The sequence below is a fragment of the Convolutriloba macropyga genome, chromosome 11 (assembly GCF_964194025.1).
Source record: "Convolutriloba macropyga chromosome 11, txConMacr16.3, whole genome shotgun sequence".
NCBI classification, from domain to species: Eukaryota; Metazoa; Xenacoelomorpha; order Acoela; family Convolutidae; genus Convolutriloba; species Convolutriloba macropyga.
Window position 1 is genome coordinate 30,600,890 of NC_134478.1, and position 18,917 is coordinate 30,619,806.

Consider the following 18,917-nt stretch of genomic DNA (forward strand, 5'->3'; position numbering starts at 1 on the left):
CACACTCAGAGAGACCTTAGCTCCCCTCACTTCAACCCCCCCCCCCCCCAAAAAAAAAATCTCCACACCTGCACTTCGTTCGAGCCCCGCGCACCCGAAGACCCGCTCCCCTCCCAACCCATCAGACCCCCGATGCACCCCCCCCCCTGGTGCGCTCACTGCACGCCACGTCAAATAGGCAAAAGCTAGCCTCAAAAAACCGTGGCTAGCTACCGACAAAGCCAACCGCTCGCCGGTCGTTTGCGAGCAATTCGCCCAACGTCAGTCGGTTATGTTTGTGAAAGATTTAAAAAAAGGATTGTCAATTTAAAACTTTTACTCTTAAGAACTCTGAGTTCACCGTCAGGTTATAAAGATTACAAATTGCTAATATAGAGAGCCAGAATATAAAATGCAAATCACTAAAATCACTCATTCAAGGAAATATAAAAGGAATGTTTGCATATCTACAGTCCTATCTACAAAATTTTTACATCTGAGTAAATTTATATATTCGATTTGATGTAGCAGATGCATATCGAGATGTTTTTATTAAAAACCCTACAAAAATTACCTTACTTTGGTTTTGTTCAATTGTACAGTTCAAATTTTGGTTTTTTTAACGTGTCCTGCTTTCAAGTTAGAATTTCATCTCCAAACTAAGCTTTCCGTTGCAGAGAAGTAATTGTCAAATAAAACTTAAATTGATTAACTAAAACGAACGTTTTCGAACATTGCGTTCATCGTCAGGTTTAAAAATTAAATGAAATCATTTATAAAGTATATAAACTTGTCTTTGACTATAATTCTAAGAAATGAGTTAAAATAACATCGAATTTTTGAAATTATTTAGTGTTAACATCACATTTACAACATTTTATTTATACTTATCACACTAAAATCAATTCAGTTTTTATTCCGGATTTTATGAAAATCCCGGGTATAATGCTTTCTATTCCTGAAAAGGGATTTTTACTTTCATTCCCATCTGTTTTTATTTTTTACTTCTTGGGTTTGACAAAATTTCGAATTTACATATACCAGAATATATTTTGAATTTTAAAAGTCAAATTTTTGTATTTGAACCAGTACTTCAATGTCAATTCCCGCCCCCGATACTCATCGCGCGTATTTAATTGCGGTTTCAGTTTTTTGATGTAAGTAGCTTCTATCGTCATTAGCTTTTCAACCCCGCGACGAACATCTCCCATTGTACGTTATGCGTTGTACCACAACATTCAACAAGGTGTTGTCCAACAGGGGAATCCTTCTTTTGATGCTCTGAAATTCTAGTGGTATTGTGTTGGCTGGTTTGGCCAACATAGATGGAAATGCATCCATTACATATAATTTAAATACCACATGGGATTTCAGATTCTTATCAAAGGGTGATTTTAGGCTGGGCAAGTAAGTTCTTAGCTTTCTTGTTGTGAAAATGATTTGAATATCACAAAATTTTTTCAGTCTACTTGCAAGATGTTGCGTGATATTTCCTCTGCATTGAACAAAAAACCTAGGTATAGGCTCCCTATTGTTAAGAATTTTAACTTTTTTAAGATGTTGTTCTTTTTGAGATGTTTTTGCCTTGACCTTTTCCTTTGTGACTTCTTTATCCAACGTCTCATTAAGAATACTGGAGGAACACTCCGTTGGGTATTGATTTTCAGTCCAGATCTCTTGATTTTTCTTAAGAGCTACGTCAAAGTATTGCCAGTCACTGGTCACATTGAAAATCCTATGCACAGTCCCTTGAATCCCATTTCTCTTATGTTGTAACGGTGCACAGCTACAGAAATTTAGGAATATGCCGGTATCAGTTGATTTTTGAAACCAATGACAGATGATTGTTCTATCTTGGTTTAGGTTTATGTTTAGATCTAGGAATGCCAGGTCTCCATTTCCGTTTGGTGTCTCAAGGGTGAATTGTAAGTTCAGTGTCAATTAACAAGTTCGGAGCACATGGCTGGTTTCAGTGTTATTCACGAGCACATGGCTGGTTTCAGTGTTATAATATAGAGCGCCTCTAGTGTCATTAACTAAGACTGGTTGCTACACTGGTCTAATATCTTCCACTGGAAAGCTGTTTTATCACTGTTGCACACAATTTCATGTATTCCCATCGGGGAGTCCGGCATGTCTTGCTCTGCAACCGTTGTGGTAATATGTCGGCATGTTTGCCCTCCAGTAATGGATTTGCATCCATTACAGCTAAGTTCATAAACCACGTGGGATCTGAGGTCTTATCAAAGCTAGAATTAAGGAAAGGTAAACAGCTCTTAAGTGCACCCCCCGGATATGTTCGTACTAGTGAATTGAGTTAATTTCTATTTGTCAGACAGTTTCCTCACAATTCAATATTCATTAGATTGCTTTAAAAAGTTACCAGAAAGTCTGCCACGATATAGAAGTCACATAGAAATTTGTTTGTTAATACTTTTGCAAACTTTGGCCTTCAAAGCGTACCCCCATCAAACTAATGAGTTAAGAGAACATCTCATTCTGAAGGGATTCCTCGAAGACATAGAAAATAGTCAGGTGCGACTCGAAATGAGAGAGAACTCTGGTGACGCTGATATGACTTTAGACAAAGCTTTAGAAAGAGCACGTAACAAAAAAGCTGTCACGATAATTGAGGAGGAGGACAATAAGCCGTGGATTTCTACCATCCAGTAGAATGAACACAATCAACTGGTTAAATTGATTGAAAATTTAGTGCAAATATTGTAGACTAACCAAACTAACAGGCTAATCAATAGTTTTCGTCGCAAGGAGCGAGGCCAAAAGAGTTTTTGCGCGGAAGTGAACAAAATCCAAGAAAAACCGGATAAAGAAAAAGAAACTATAATGGAACTAACAGAATCAGTGTTGATATTAGACGAACCAATTACAACATTAAAGCGCAATTGCCAACAGCAGGAGGCGAGAACAAAAGAAAATGGTTGAAGAAAAAGAATTCTTAAAAGGAGACCGAAAAAATGTCTTGAGTTCAAGAACAAAAAGAAAGAAGGGAACGCTTCGAGTTGGACACCAAAAAAAGAATTGGAATGAAAAGACCAGAAAAAGGAAACGTCTTGAGTTCGAGACCAAAAAAGGAAAGAAAGAAGTTTTCATGGGTTCAAAACCAAAAAAAGAGAGAAAGCTTGAGTTAAAGTTTGAAAATATAAAAAAACTTTGAATACAAAATGGGTTTTTCATTCAATATAGTGGGAAACGAGATCCCACAAATTGGTGAATATGTATACTTAAAGCCAGAATGGTGGAAAATCAATTCTGAGATTTCCCCGAGAGTGTAACGAATGGAATATTGTCTTTTGCGGACTCCGAAAGTGACTACAATAGAACTGCTGGCACCCAAATATTCAGTCACTTGCTCTTCAGACTGAAGTGGAACTGCAAAACCAATGATCGCAGTTAGAGTAGTAAAAGAGTATAAACTCTTCTCTTCAAAAAGACCTCGTTGAGCAGCAGAAATGCTGAACAAGAGCAACTTATCAAAGTTTTGAAGCAACAGTTGGCCTATTGGAAAATCAAAGCCGCTAAAAGGGTCAAACCACGAAAAAAACGGAGAAAACGAATGACTAACTGCGTCAGAACTTGAGCAGCTGGAACACTGCAACCATTATTTGGGGAACAAATGCCGAAAAAAGATTCGGCCATTTATCGACAAAAGGTTTCTCTTGGAAATGAAAAAGCCAAAACAAAGGCAACAGAGAAATGTTTACTCAATATTCGGAACAAAAAACATAATGAACCGACCTGCTACGCTATATGAGACTTTTTTGGTATAAAGTTCTGCTTGAAAAAATCAGGTCAAGAAATACCAACACAGAATGAGCCTGTTGACGCACCCTGATGCTAAAGGAGACGAAGAGTCTTTAGAGACCATCAACCGGGCATATAATTTTCTGACAAATGACGAGGGAGAGATGCGTACAACATATTTGGACTTGACAAGGCAGAAAAACCTATGAACGACGAAAAATGATAATTAAAATTTCAACGTGAAGATACAAACTATTCGTATAGTAAGACGTTGGAATAACAAGATCTGTGAATGAAAAAATTATTTGATTTTGAGTTGTTGGTACACTCTATTCTTGTTAAGAAGGGGCTGTGTGAGTGTCACACGTATACAGAAAAGATGTACTAAACGCCTTGGGTTTCAAGGTTAAAGATTTCGTTTAAAACCTATTTTTTTTACCTGATTTACGGCTGACACAAGTTTGATAGGTGCCAAAAAAGAGAACAGACCGTTTATTAGACAAAGCTGGGATTTCAAGCCAAATCTACTTTCAAAGCAAGTAGAGAAAAGCGAGTCCACTACTGTATATCCCACAAAAGCTGCTTGCCTGGGTTCCAAGCTAAGAACCTAAGGCCTTCGGGTCTCTCGTCTGTTCTGTAGAGATGACTTGTTTCTAGCACTAAGAATATACCACCTGAAGTCAAGTTTTCCTTAATCAATTGGTTGACGTTGGAAAGGCGAGGGAATCTTCCTGTGCTCCTGGGACAAAGAAAACTGTGCCAGCCGTCTGATTCTACCATTTTAGCATGTAAAAATTTGTGAGGTTCTGTCTCCAAGGCGCAAACTATTCATAGTTGTGGTTTCGAAAGTTTCAATTTCAGGTTATTGCATGGAATTACTTTTAAACTTTTGTGTAACGGCTGCTTTCCTATCAACGAAAAGGAAGATTTTATACACCCAGTTTGTTATTAGCGGTTTACAAGCTGTAGGAATACAGATTTGTGCAGTTGGCTTTTGTAAATTTATATCTGCTATATTGTGAATTACCGTCGCATTCAACGTTGTTTTAAAAGTCAAATAATTTATCTTTCAGGTATGCTGAATAATAAATTCGATTGCTATAACTACCCTTTAAGTTCCGATAAATTTAATTGGTAAAATATTTAACTATCAGGGGCTCTTTTAATTTTCTTTCTCTCATATTACCTAATTTTTTGAGACCAAATCGATGATTAGATAAATTATAAGTTCCACGTTAACAAGGCACAATATTTTAAAGCCTAAGTGAGATTGTGACAATCCGCAATTTTATCAATTTAGGATTCAAACTTTGAAGTTTTCCGCTCCTCCGTGGTTGTGCTTTCAGTTCAACCTATAGCCTGCTATTCTCGTTGCACATGTCATTTCTCAACAGTTAATTGGGTGAACACCACTGTGTTGAGATAAATCCAAATCGTCTCTTTTTCCATCAAAAAGTGACGTCAGGAGTTGATGGTTAAACATGTAGTCTATCCAAAGTATCATCCAACTACATGTCAAAATTTCGTTGTAGAGTTGACGTAACGCTCTATGTTAAGATAAAGCGTTCTGCGTGTTATTAAATTTAGAAACAAAATATGTTGACCTACAAAGACACAAATCTGTGTTGCATTCTTCTCTAAATTTGTTGCTTTAATAAAATAAAGATCGAGATAATTAGTTATAATCGGCCTTCACATTGCCGGCCCTGTTTTGCCATCACGAATACATCTTTTCTGTTTGGTTACAAAAGAGCGAGATTCACCACTGGTCTCTTAACAACTCCATCGTGTGTTTGAACTTTTGCTGTTCAAATCACTCCGTCGGACCCTTCGATGGCCTCCGTTACTCAACCCAGATTACACTATCTTCGCTTGTTGCAGTTTTTGAGCAACTAAAGGCGATTGCCTTCTCTAAGGTTTTTGTTTGCTATAGAGAGCCATTCTTGTCGATAATTCAACGTTGGCAGATACTCTTTACGAAATCTGTCCAAAATGAGACTTGCATAGGCTTGAATTTATCGAAAGAACTTTTGACGATCGACAAATTCTTCTGCGCATGGTAGGTAGGGTCAGCAAACATTCTTTTTTGAAATCAAAACTGATTGGGGATCAAAGCTTCTATGTCATTAACAGCTGAATTTACTGGAGTCAACGGTCTCGCATTCAAGAAAACCTCAATGATTGATCTGTTCCTAAACATTACACAAGTTGCTTTTTACAACTTCTCACCAAACCGTTCCCATACCCATCTAAAATGAACGTCTTCGCGTGGGTTCAATTTCCATCTGATTCCTTGCTGAATTAGATGTTCTTTGATCCCTTCGTCGCTCCATGCAGCAACATACCCGTCAAATTCTCACTCAGCTCCAACAAGTTTTGTCCCGATATCGCTGGTTATTGTACTTGGTTTGCCTCTCCGTGTGATAAATTGCATGATTGCATTGAGACAACTAACTGCGTAGTCAATATGAAAATAGTGTTCTTAATGTAAATAGTTTTTATTTCATTTCTGTCAATCTCAATATAGAAAATTAGTTGAGTTGCGCTCCGTTGTCATATATTGGACACTTATTTGAGAAGCCTTGAATTTTGTTGACTATTTTGAGGAATTTTGTCTTGGCTGCCTCAACAGGAATGGAACTAGATGAAAACCATGCTTTCATCTCACAATGTGGAATGTATATCATCGAACGATTAAGCCCTAACGAGAACCATCAATGCGATAGAAGCTTTCCATAGCGAATTTGAATCGATGCTTCAAATAACAAGCCCCATTTTTGGAAAATTTTGTAGGCAAAACACCGACAAGAAGCGCTTCAAGAAACTACCGTGGTACAACAAAAGGGGATACAGGTAATTAGAGAAAGTAAGAAACACGGCAAAATAAAAGCAATTGCTTGTGCCGCACAAGAATATCAACCATTACAACATTTGCGAGCAATTGCTTCAAACAACTGTTTGAGTAAACGTCATTTTGAGAATTATTTCAATTTTTTGCTTTGTATCTGTATTATGTTATTATATAATTCGTGTTGTTTAATTTGATTAGTTTTAAATCTCTTTGACAGACAATTGGAGGTTTATTTACGCGGGTTGTTTTCCTTGGGAGTTTGTTTTCGTGGGTTTTATCTTGTCTAATTTGGTTGGAGATTTTTTATTTATTTTTCTGTGGGTTTTTCATCCGAAACCGGGAAAGACTAATCAGTCTTTTCGTTTTTGATTAAAATTCTTTGGTAAGCAATGTCTTTTGGATACAATTGTTTCAAACTCAACCCTGCTAAGAAACAATGGTTGCTTCAGTAGGAGAGGACAACACGAAGAAAAGCAGAAGACACAGACGTGAGTACTGAGAGTGAAGTTCACGCACCCAGGGCGTAGATTTTTTAATGCCATGATTGAGCCATTCTTTCCAGAATGTGATCTGCTTCGCCTTTAAAACACAGATTACTTTCGAATTCTATTCCATTTTCAGATTTGTTATTCAAGTTAAATGAGTTTTTGATGCTTTTTTGGGTATTTTTTGCGTGCGTCAGATGTGCTAATTTCAAAAATTGTTGTTTTCAAAGGAATTTGATGATAAATTACATATAAACCAGAAATAATTCTTCCAAGTTTGCTTACTGAATTAGTTCGGCTTCAGTATGCATTGTTGAGGATGTATTCTCAATACACAAAGGAAACAAAAAGAGCCCCAGAATGGGTCATAGGTTGAGCTTGTTGGTCGTATCAATTAATGCGATTACAGATTTTTTCAACAGAATGCACTATTGTCAAGTTCAAGTGAATTTTTCGATCTTTTTAATAGACGCATTGTCAAACAAATTTACCCTCGCTTAATATTCAGTCTGTTGTGATTTAATCAATTGCTTTGTAGAAAAAGGGTAATTCTGACAAATTTGTCTTTTCTTCTTTGCTTGTCATGTATTCAATATTCTTAGTCAACGGATCGGTTGTAGAAAATCATTTCTGATTTTTTTTATAGTTTTTAAGCAGTAACTTATGAAGATGCAGATATTTAGTTTTGGTTGACGGCTATAAGGATCCTCAAGGACAAGTTTGTTGTACAATTGAATGACATGCAAGTTAATTAGTTCATAGGGATAAGTAGATTGTCCGGTGCAACAAACGATTTGAGTTTTCAATTTTGGTGCAAGAAGAGTACATTCAATATTTAGAGCTCATACAAGAATAATAGATGGGTCTGTCAATTGTGGATACTTATATTATTTGTGAATTGAGATGATTCTTCAACGGCTCTCTTTTGAATCTCGACATCCACCAAAAATTGAGAAAGTATTCTATGATATTTCTATTCTTTTGTGTTACACATCTTCAAAAATCCTTTTTCAAGCAGAAGCAGAAGAATTGGATTAATTCTTCTTTTGCCGCGTGCGTAAATGAGTTCCTTTTGAAATTCTAAAGCTGATAATATTTCTTGGTTTAACTAAATGTCACAATCTTCAGCTGTTTCAATTGAGATTCACATGTAAAAAGAGGGAAAGTATTATATTTCCATAAAATTGTCTTGGTGCTAAATGATAAATTAAAGTTGTTGTGAATATGTTCGAGATAAAAACAACAACTGGTTTAATGATTCAAGCTCAATTATCAATTACCTGATCCTTTATATAAAACATTTTAATTGTTGAGATTTTTATTGTAAAGGTATGAAGAAATCCTCATTGAAATTAGAAAAGGTTCAGTCTGCGCATTTTAAGCGCATTTTTCTTGTTCTAAGGAAAGTCTGATCTAAAGAAATTCATAACTTTGAATAATTAAAGAAAAAGTGACTATTTTTTGCCTGATCCAAAAAGTTGGAACACCCAATGAAGCACCATAGTGGTCACTTTTCGCACTGTCATCAGATCAGTGCGTGCTCTAAATACAAAAACAATCTAATATTTGCTACGAATATACTACAAATTATTGGTCCTTTTAATGCTCCGTGGTATGCTATATTTTTTGCCTCTCAGCTCATAAAGACTTTTGTTTCAATTTCTGCTCTTTGGTGATCGATAAAAAAAATTAAGTTACCATCATATTCTTTAGTTGTGTTATCAACGTTAACAACAATTTCGTCCAAAAATATTAGAATTTTGGTGACAAGATTTGCAAAAAATACCAATCAATAGGATCCTGTTTGATGCTAGCCTCAGTGTAAACCATAGGCTCTGAAAATTTTTTAAGCAGAGATTGAGCTGTTTGCAAATTCTGTGCAATTTCTCTTGTTGAAATTATTTCTTCTTCTTCCTGTTCCTGTTTCCGCTCTTTGAGGCCATTTTTTTCGTGAGAATAGTTGAAATCAGCAATGAGTAGTTTCGTTCAAATAAGACAAGTTCACAACATCACTTTCTGCTGCAACAAAAGACGAAGTTGGGACCCAAATTTCTCACTACCCAGGTTGAGGTCCAGATCCAAATTGAGCTATGATCAGACCATCTAGACTGAATTGACCTCTCATCAGACTGTTCAGACCAAAATGACCTCTGATTAGACTTTCCAGACCGAAGTGACCACTGACCAGAGACCATATTTAAACGCGAACGAAACTTTAAGTATTGTTATATGTATTTCATAAAAACTGATGTCTCAAGCAGAAAATTAAGTTATTTTTATATATAAGATATTTACAGAAACTTTAAATTTGAGAATTTTGCATGCCATTGCTTAAATTTACGGGCACCATAAAGGAAGTTTGACATTTATTTATGAGAAACGTCTGAATCAACAGTTGCTATTCGCTTTTAAAAAAGGAAAAAAGTTGGACTGTTTTGTCCTGATTGTTCTAGGCAAGGACCTGCAAACGACTCTCTGGTCAGAACACATATCTTTTTCTCTGACTGGTTGCAGAGCCATAGCCACTAGGAAAAAAAGGGCTGAGTCCCAAGGGCACTCTTTTTTCTGACAAGAGTCAAGTGCGCTTGTTACGGCCTCTGATCAGACTCAAATGCGCTCGAATCCGCCCGTGATCAGACTTTCCAGACCAAATTGCCCTCGGATCAGGCCTAAATCAGACCATGGCCCGGACTGTTTTCCGCTCCAACTCCTGTCCAGACCCTGTAATTTTGGTCTGGGAACACATGGGTGTGCGTTCGAGAGAGTCTGATCATAGCTAAATTTGGGTCTGGACCTCAACCTGGATACTGTCCTCAGTCGTTGTTCCGGCCCCACTTTGTGGGGAGAGGAATTATATGCTCAATTGGTTTTTTTTTCAGATAATTTTGAATGTTAATTATATTCACCGTACAGAGTTGTGAGTAATTTTACTAGAAATTCGCTCAAGTAAAGAAATTGAAAAATAACAATAATAATAACAAGAAGAAGCAGCAGAAGAAAATAATGATAACAATTGTTGATGATGCATCAATTCAAGAAGGCCAAAGCCAATATTAAAAAAACTTGAACTTCTTCCCGCCAAAAGAGTGGGAACTTGACTTCGTCCAAATAACACGTGTAAAACAGTAACTCTCCGATAAAAGAGACTGAACTTAACATTATCTTACTGAATTTACATTACTAGAAACATGTTCTCTACACATAGAGTACATAGTTTTTTGGTGATTTTTCTGCCCGAATTTTTTTGCAATCCTTCTGATAAACATATTTTTCTTGCTCACAGGCATCCCCCTTTTTCCGTCCGCTCTATTGAATATAATTTGAGTTTTTTTAATGACAATTTGGTGGTGGAATTCTAATTCACACAGTTACTGGAATTCTAAAAGATTTACTTGTTGGCGGAATTCTTTCTTGTTGGTGTTCTATGACAATGGGTATTCTATGACAATGGATATTCTATGACAATGGATGTTCTTTGACGACATTTTTTTTACTATACCGAAAAAAAATCAAAATCTGTGACATTTTTTTGGAAAATATAGGTTTCAGTAGTCACCTAGAGAAGGCCATGACATTTGTTTTTGGTTTCAAACGTTACCGCAGATGATCGCCCTAGGTCTCAGACGTTACCTAAGAAGTCCCGTTCCCCCTTAAAAAAACATTGATTCAAAAACTGGTATTTTTCTCACCATTGCTTGAGCAAAGAAGCAACTGTTAGTTTTCTGAAAGTTCTGGCATTATTTCAAACTTTTGGACAAAAAATTATTGATTCTTTTGCAACTTTTCGATAAAAAAGTGTTGATAGCAGTTAAAACTCAGGCGCATCAAAACAAAAATCGAGTGTTGTTTTATCTTGTTAGGAAAGGACACGCTTGCTAACAAAAAAGCTGCAAAAAGGTTTTGATAGAGAAGTTTTACCTTTTCAGAATCAGATATTAAAGTTTGTTGGAATCTTTTTCAAATTTTCGCTTTTTCTTTCTTGATGAATGGCTGCCTTTTTATTGGAAAGAAAAGCTCTTTGCTAGTTTAAAACAGCAGCAATGAATTAATTAAGCAGAACAAAAAGTTTTTGCTGCTTTTGCAAAGTAATTGAAAAGTGATAGCTACATGAGCCAGAGTATTTAAAAGCAATTGATCAAAAAGCAAGCTGATAAGCGAAATCATTTTGTACGCTTCCTGCAATTTTCGAACTCAGATAGCAAAATCTTCATCAATACTTATGTCAACATGGCTTCTACAAAGCTCAGATTTTTCTTTTAATTTGTCCTCTGTCTCAGCAGTTACAGTTGAAGTCCCTTCTTCCCTGGTTACAGAAGTTACCAATTAGATGAAGGAAGTTTTTTTTTCCAAAGTCCACAGTAGTCACCAACTGTCACAGTAGAAAAACTGGTTTCAGACGTCACCTTAAAAGATGATGACGATTGATGATTAAAGACAGTTTCATATGTTACATTCACATAAAAGATTCTTCAGTTTGGTGTTCAAAACAGCAAAAATAAAAGAAACAGTTCAACAGAAAAAATCTCACTACAAAAAAGTTTCGTTGCAAGCTACCTAATTTGTGTTCACTAGCTCGTGTTGCCTGAACGCGTCGCCTTTTTCCTAATTACGAATAAACTGAAGTTTTTTTTCTATTCCTTGCTCAGACACACTTGGTTAGGGTATCATTCACTTGAGGGAAATGAAACATTTGCGGTTTAATTGTGAGCAACTATCAAAAGCAAAAGTCCTCGCTCTAATGTAACAATTATTTAGTCATCCTAAATTTATTGTTTAAAAATTCATAAACAAAACTAGCAATTATTTGAGTCTGTTGAAAAAAACGGTCTACGTTCACACGTTCAAGAGTTTTCCGATTTTCTCAAACAAAAAATCATAAAGCTAGATTTAGCTTCAATAATATAGTGTAATTGATTTTGGAGGGATTTCCTTTGGGTAAAATTATCAAACAAAACACATTATTAGATCTAATTGCTGAATTTGTGTTGGGCATCTCAAACCCCTTCCTTCAAAAAAGTTGCGCCGCAAGGAACATTTCAAGCCGTTTTTACCTATCTCCAATTAAGAAAGAACTCGAAAAATAGAAAGAGATCAAAACAGCGAGATGACAAAGAAAAACACTCAGAGCTGCCAGATCGCACTGAACTTTTTTAAGATGTCAGAAATGAATTTCAAGAATCAACTGGATCTTCTGCAAATTTCAATTTCACAGAGAAAAAGTTTTAGAACGCTGACTCTTCGAATAAACAACATCAAAGAAACAAAGGAGGAACTGAGAAAAGCCGCTGAAAAAGTTTTCATCGAAAACACTCATCCAAGCACAGTTTCATCAATAACAGAAAGACAGTCAAACCTTCTCTCGAAGTTGCAGATCTTCGAACATGAAGTCAATAGCCTGGATGACGACACACAACTCAGCCAGTCGTCCACACGATTACGAGATGACATTGGCGTCAGTTCGAAGTGCAGCTCACGCCTTCTTGAATCCAACAGATCATCGCCAACACAAACCGAGAAGTCAACACAGGCAGTTCAGGACAACAATAATGAAGTTAAAGCTCTATTTTAACCTCCACCAATACCTCCCAGGACAAAACCTTCCCTCTTTTTGCCAATAAACAGCAATACACAACCACTGTTATCAAAATTTCTGAGAACTAGTCAAACCTTCTCAGCAAAGAAGTCCAAAGCGAACCAACATTGGATACATCCACAAATCCGTTTGCCTTTGACACAATTCAAACTGAAGAACTGAATCCCAACGCATCGGGAGACATCACATTACTTCCAACAAAGCAACCAATAGACGTTTCCTTTGAGGTTGATGTAACCTCCAACAAAAAGTTTGTTGATTTTCAAAAAATTCAAACGTCAACAGCCACAATCACAACTTTTGACACTAAACAACATAACACCAACATTCCAAATACTAAACAAAAAGCTGAACATTTTTCAGGTTATAGTAAAAACAATGTTGAGCCTAACATAACTCAACAACAGAAAACACCCGCTGAGGATACGTACCCGCAGACGTGTCAATTTGGCAATGAAATTAGTATTCAGAACAAACCTTACAATTAGTTTCCTGTACCTAACAATATTGATAACATGTCAGCTTTTACAACTATCTCCCCTAATGCCATCCAACAGGTAACAGGGCCATATGAACAACCTCAGGAATCCCTTTTATTAATTCAAGCTCAACAAACTGATCAAGTACTTTTGAAAAACCGTGAAACACAGATCGGTTTAGAAAGTTATACTGCACAAAACCAATAGGAATTTCAAATTCTTTCTACTACAAGAGATAATATAAGTAGCAAACAAACAGTGCCAGCAGTTCTCAAACCAAAAACGAAAACTCATGAACCGCGACTTGACTCAGGAGAATTTGACATCAATGTACAAAGTCTCAAAGAGCAAGTGTGTCATATTCAAACTCAGAATATACAGCAAACCGCCATGAGTACAGAAAAGATTCACATTTATCAGTTTCCTTTTGTACTGTGGCAGAAACTACGATTCCTTCAAAAGTAAGGAACAGTTATCCCACAGTACCGGTGTCCAATTCTCAAATGAATACTCAAATAAACCCTGGTATTTCGCAAATCACAATGACGTCAAACGAAAAGGGGAATAATATATATGATGCAAATAGAGAGCTGTTAAACCAGCCTTTTAACATCGTGAACTCAGTCGCAACGAGGAATATTGCGCACAATACAGAAGATCAGATCGCTGGAAGTTCGCAGTCTTGGCCGAATTTACACCAGCAACAGCTCCTCGGCAACCACTTTGTTCGATTTGAGATTGAGAATAACATCAAACCAAGTCATTCTGTACAACCGTACAGGACAAAAACAATGAATGACTGTAATTCTGCATCAGTGAACCAGTTGCTATGTCTACCGATTTCAGATACAGAGTACACAGATCCTATACAATTGGACCACAGACCCCCAGCCACAACAATTTATAACAACAGCAATAACTACCAAAATCTAGTTTGCCAATCGCCGGGTCCAACAGTTGCAATGTTTAATGATAACAGCAACCCAAAACCTTCGCATTTTGCTCAATTACCGCAACGTCTGCCACCACCAGTTCCAGAAAACCTAGGCAAAAACTACATTGCCAACAACGTTGTAAATAACAAGCAAGCCATCAAACTACCACCACTCTCACTGCCGCACTTCAATGGCAACCCTCTGCGATACCTTGAATTTATTAACGATTTCTTTTCTACGGTTCATAATAATACTGGTATAAATGACACACATCGGATCACGTATCTCCAAAACTCAGTGTCTGGAAAAGCAAAGCAAATCATTGAGTCGTACTCCTGTAAACCAGCGTATTATGAAACAGCTCTAAATGAACTGAGAAACCATTTTGGAGACCCAAGTGTTGTAGTGAGCGCCTTTATAAATCAACTCGAGTGATGGCACGCCACTGATTCAAATAATAAAAAAAATCATTTGTCGCATTCTCAAATGTTCTAAAGCGCTTAGTTCAAACATTTGAATAACTTGGCTTTCAGGCAGACCTTCAGAGTTCCAAATTGCTCAAAAAAGCGAAAGAAAAAGTGCCTTACAATATGTTGTTGAAATGGACGGAAAATAGGCTCACAACAACAGCTGAACCAGCTTCACTTCGTTCCTTTCAACAACTCATTTCATGCTCAAATTTACGATACCATCAATCGCGAGCAATCCTTTACGTCATTTAGACAACAACAAAACAACGTAGACTACGTCAAAGACTTTAGTGTTCCGATGGCTCACTATAAACCGTCATCACAAACAAATAACCAAAACTTTTTTGGCAAAGACAATTCTAACGCTGTTTTGCAGCCTGCAATTAAACCACAAAATAACCACTTCTAGTAGGGAGTGTTCATCCTCGGTAACTACCTCAAACAACGCGAAAGCTAACGGAAAACTGCAAAGCAACCGACATTGCCCCCATTGCAATAAAATCCATTTTTTGGCAACTTGTCCCGACTACCAAAAGCAATCACCACAAGATCGATATAAAATCGTTATCAAAAACAAATTGTGCACTAATTGTTTGAGCAATAATTACCTCAAACAAAATTGCTCTTCGCAAAGGAACTGCCAGTCCTGCAACGGCCGACATCATTCTACTCTACACGACCCTTCAAAACAAGTGAAACGATCGCCAGCAGCATTCTCCACAGGATCTGCTCCATTTAGTCCTACGCAGAATCCATCAATTGAAGTGCCACCGAGCCAAAACAAACAACAACACTGTCGCTAAGGACAATCTTTTGGTAAAACGAAGGAGCCAAATACTCAGAGGAGTAACCTCGTTTCTCTTTCAAATAATCAAAGCTTCTACGTTAATAAAAAGCCGTCTCCTCCAAGAGACTGGCTTGAACAACTACAGTTGATGCCGGTGTCTTTTGTCAATGGCAACAAAGCCTTTGATACGTATGCACTCATAGATCATGGCAGCTAGTTCACATTCTTGCTTGACATCATAACAAACTTCTTAGCTCTTCCCTGCGAAGCGCAAACATCTACTACACTCCAATACGTGAATATCCAGAACGAAATGCCACTCTCAAAGATAACAGCGCCAGTTATTACCTCTCCATATAAATCCTTGAGACAAAGCTTTGAGATATTTCGTGCATACAGCACGCCAGCAATGAACGTCACACCAGCAAACATATTTGAGTTGAATCAATTATGTGACACATTTAATAATCTCCGCCACATACATTTCCCTCAGGTTGCTGGTGGCAAAGTTGGAGCACTGCTAGGTGTAAACACTTTCGCTTACACTCATCCAATCCGAAGTAATACCCGGAAACATCATTCAACCGTTTGGTGTGAAAACCAAACCGGGATGGACATTAGCTGGGGAAAATGAAACTTCTCTCCACCCTTCAGAATCAACAATTAACCATCATTCAACAACAACTAAACCTTTCATTGCTCATGTTTTAAGACAGCAGACGGAAGAACCACATTTAAGCGAAATAGTTGAGCAATTCTGGAAAATTGAAAGTGAAGGAACCCAAGAAAACAGTTCTGTTCTTTCAGATGAAGACAACGATGCCTTAAAAGTTTTTCAGAAAACTATCCGACATAACTCTGAGCGATATGAAATTGGTTTTCCTTGGAAAACGCCTTGCCTTTTGGAGAAAAATTATTACTGTGCTCTTAATCAGCTGAAGTGCTTGGAGAAAAGACTAGGTAATAGTCCAACGCTGAAAGAAAAATACGATCAAACGCTTTCAACAGACTTAATCAAAAATTACATAAAACCAGTCAAAATGACAAAACCTGAACCCGAAAAAAATATGATACCTGCCTAATCATCCTGTTCAAAATCCGAACAAACCGGGAAAATTTGGACGGGTGGCAAATGCCGCTTCAAAGTATCGAGGACAGTCATTGAACAGCAACCTCCTAACAGGACCAGATCTCTTGAACAGCTTACTTGGCATACTGCTACGTTTTCGTGAACATCCAGTTGCAATATTTGCAGATATTGAAAGTATGTTCATGCAAATTGCTGTCAAACAAGAAGATCAATCTGCACTTAGGTTTCTCTGGTCGAAAAACATTTTTATAATGCAATATCAGTTTGCTCGCTTGATTTTTGCGGCAACTTTTTTGCCTTCAATGGCCATCTTTGTCCTAAATCAAGGCGCTAAAGACAATGCAGAAACTTTTCCCAAAGCTTTTGCAGCAATAGCGAAAGAATTTGACATGGACGACTACGTTCATTCGCTGCCCACTATCACTGAAGCGAAAGACACTGTAATGCAAGTCAAAGAATGCCTCCAACGAGGAGGTTTCAAATTGACCAAGTTCTTATCTAATTGTCCCGAAGTGCTGGAACAAATTCCAAGTGAAGACTTCGACGAGTCAAAAGATTTCACTCGCGTATTAGGACAAAAATGGAATTTCGTTGATGATAAGTTTTTCATAAAACCATTGGAAGAGTTTCCAAAGAAAGCAGCAATGTTTAACCAAAGAAAACCGTTGAGTCTTGATGCGTCGATTTTTGACCCAATCGGTATTGCGTCACCAGTGACTATACGCTTCAAGATTGTAATGCAACAAATTAGGTAACTGGGTTTAAAATGGGACACACCGCTACCCGAGAAATTACATAAACTATTGCAAAAAATACTAAACAGCTATTTCGGATCACCCCCCCTTGAACACTCGCGAGCACTCAGTTTTCTTGCAAGTTCACAGGAAATTGAACATCAATTGCACGTCTTTGTTGATGCGTCGACTTGTGCTATGGCAGCAATAATTTATCTACGAAGTTATGACGATAACACAAAACAAACAGAAACCAGCTTCATAATCAGTAAATGCAAAGTAACTCCTTCAAAATTGTTGAGCGCTCCACAATTTGAGCTTGAGGCCGCAATAATCGGGATACGACTACTGAAAACAGTTCAAAAAGAGACAACAATCGTGTAGATACACGATACACATTTTTGGACAGACAGTCGAGTTGTTCTTGATTGGATTTTTTCTAAGAAGAAACAGAAATTGTTTGTCGCCAACAGAATCCGAGAAATAAACGAATCTTCAAAATCCAATCAATGGCATTATATACCAACAAATCAAAATCCTGCAGACCATGGAACACGTGGCCTATAACCGGAAAAATTATGTTCTAAATGGTTACAGGCTTCTGATTTCCTAAAGAAACATTACTCCGACTGAAACTCCGCACACAAAATAGTTTCTGTTAACACAACGAGTACATCAAAACCGAATGAACCAGTCACTGACCCAACCCGTTTTCGATCTTGGACAAAACTGTTGTTAACACTCGCAACTATTTACAACCTGCTCTTCAGAATTAAGAAGGAACGAAATAACAAAGAGCAGTACACTGCAGACGACATCAACCAAGCACACAGTCACTTAATTCGAATTTCACAGGAAAAAGTTTTCCATTCAGCAATTCACTCGCTAAGAGGACGTAAACTAGACTCTAAATGCAAGATTCGATCCCTAAATCCGTACTTAGACAAAAACGGAATACTTAGATCACAAGGCCGACTACAATTTGCTCCTGAAGAGTTACAATTAGCTAAATTACCAATAGTTCTTCATGCCAAAGACTCAATAACACGCTTGTATCTTGAGCAAGCGCATCGAACTTGTATACACCAAGGTACCGAGGCCGTCAAAGCTTTTCTTCAACAGAGATACGTCGTTATCGGCCTCAGGAAAACATTGTTAAGCATCCGATTTCAATGTTTTTGTGCCGCCGTTTTGATGATCAAAATATCCAGCCGTTAATGGCGCCACTACCAGTGTGCAGGTTTCCTGATACTCTCTCGCAATTCCCATTTGCTAATACAGGAATTGATTTCTTCGGACCTTTCTATATCAAAGACACCAAAGACAAACTCAACAAGTACTACGGCCTCATTTTCACATGCATGATCACACGTGCCGCACATCTTGAGTCACACCCTGATTTAAACACGGACACTTTTTCAACGCCCTCCGACGTTTTGCATCACGAAGATGTCAACCAAATTTATTCTGAGTGACAACGGCAAAACGTTTGTCGGGGCAAACGAAGAATTGAAGCGATGCGCCCGTAGTCTCGACAATCAATGCATTGCCTCTGAACTTCTTATAAAGAACACAGCTAGGAAATTTAACCCACCATATGGACCACATTTTGGTGGTGCGTGGGAACGGTTGATCCAAAATGCTAAACGGATCATTTTGATCATTCTAGGGAGCAAGAGGCTTACATCAGATGTCTTCCACACCATCATGGATGAGACCGAAAGCATGCTGAACTCTCGAATGCTTACATAT

General features: G+C 37.5%; 1 protein-coding gene across 1 annotated transcript in view; it reads right to left on the reverse strand.

Annotated features, from left to right (window-relative positions):
- Positions 1–18,917, reverse strand: part of LOC142349936 (putative caffeoyl-CoA O-methyltransferase 3) — a 223,066-nt gene that overhangs the window by 15,194 nt on the left and 188,955 nt on the right. The gene's annotated exons all lie outside the window — the stretch shown is intronic.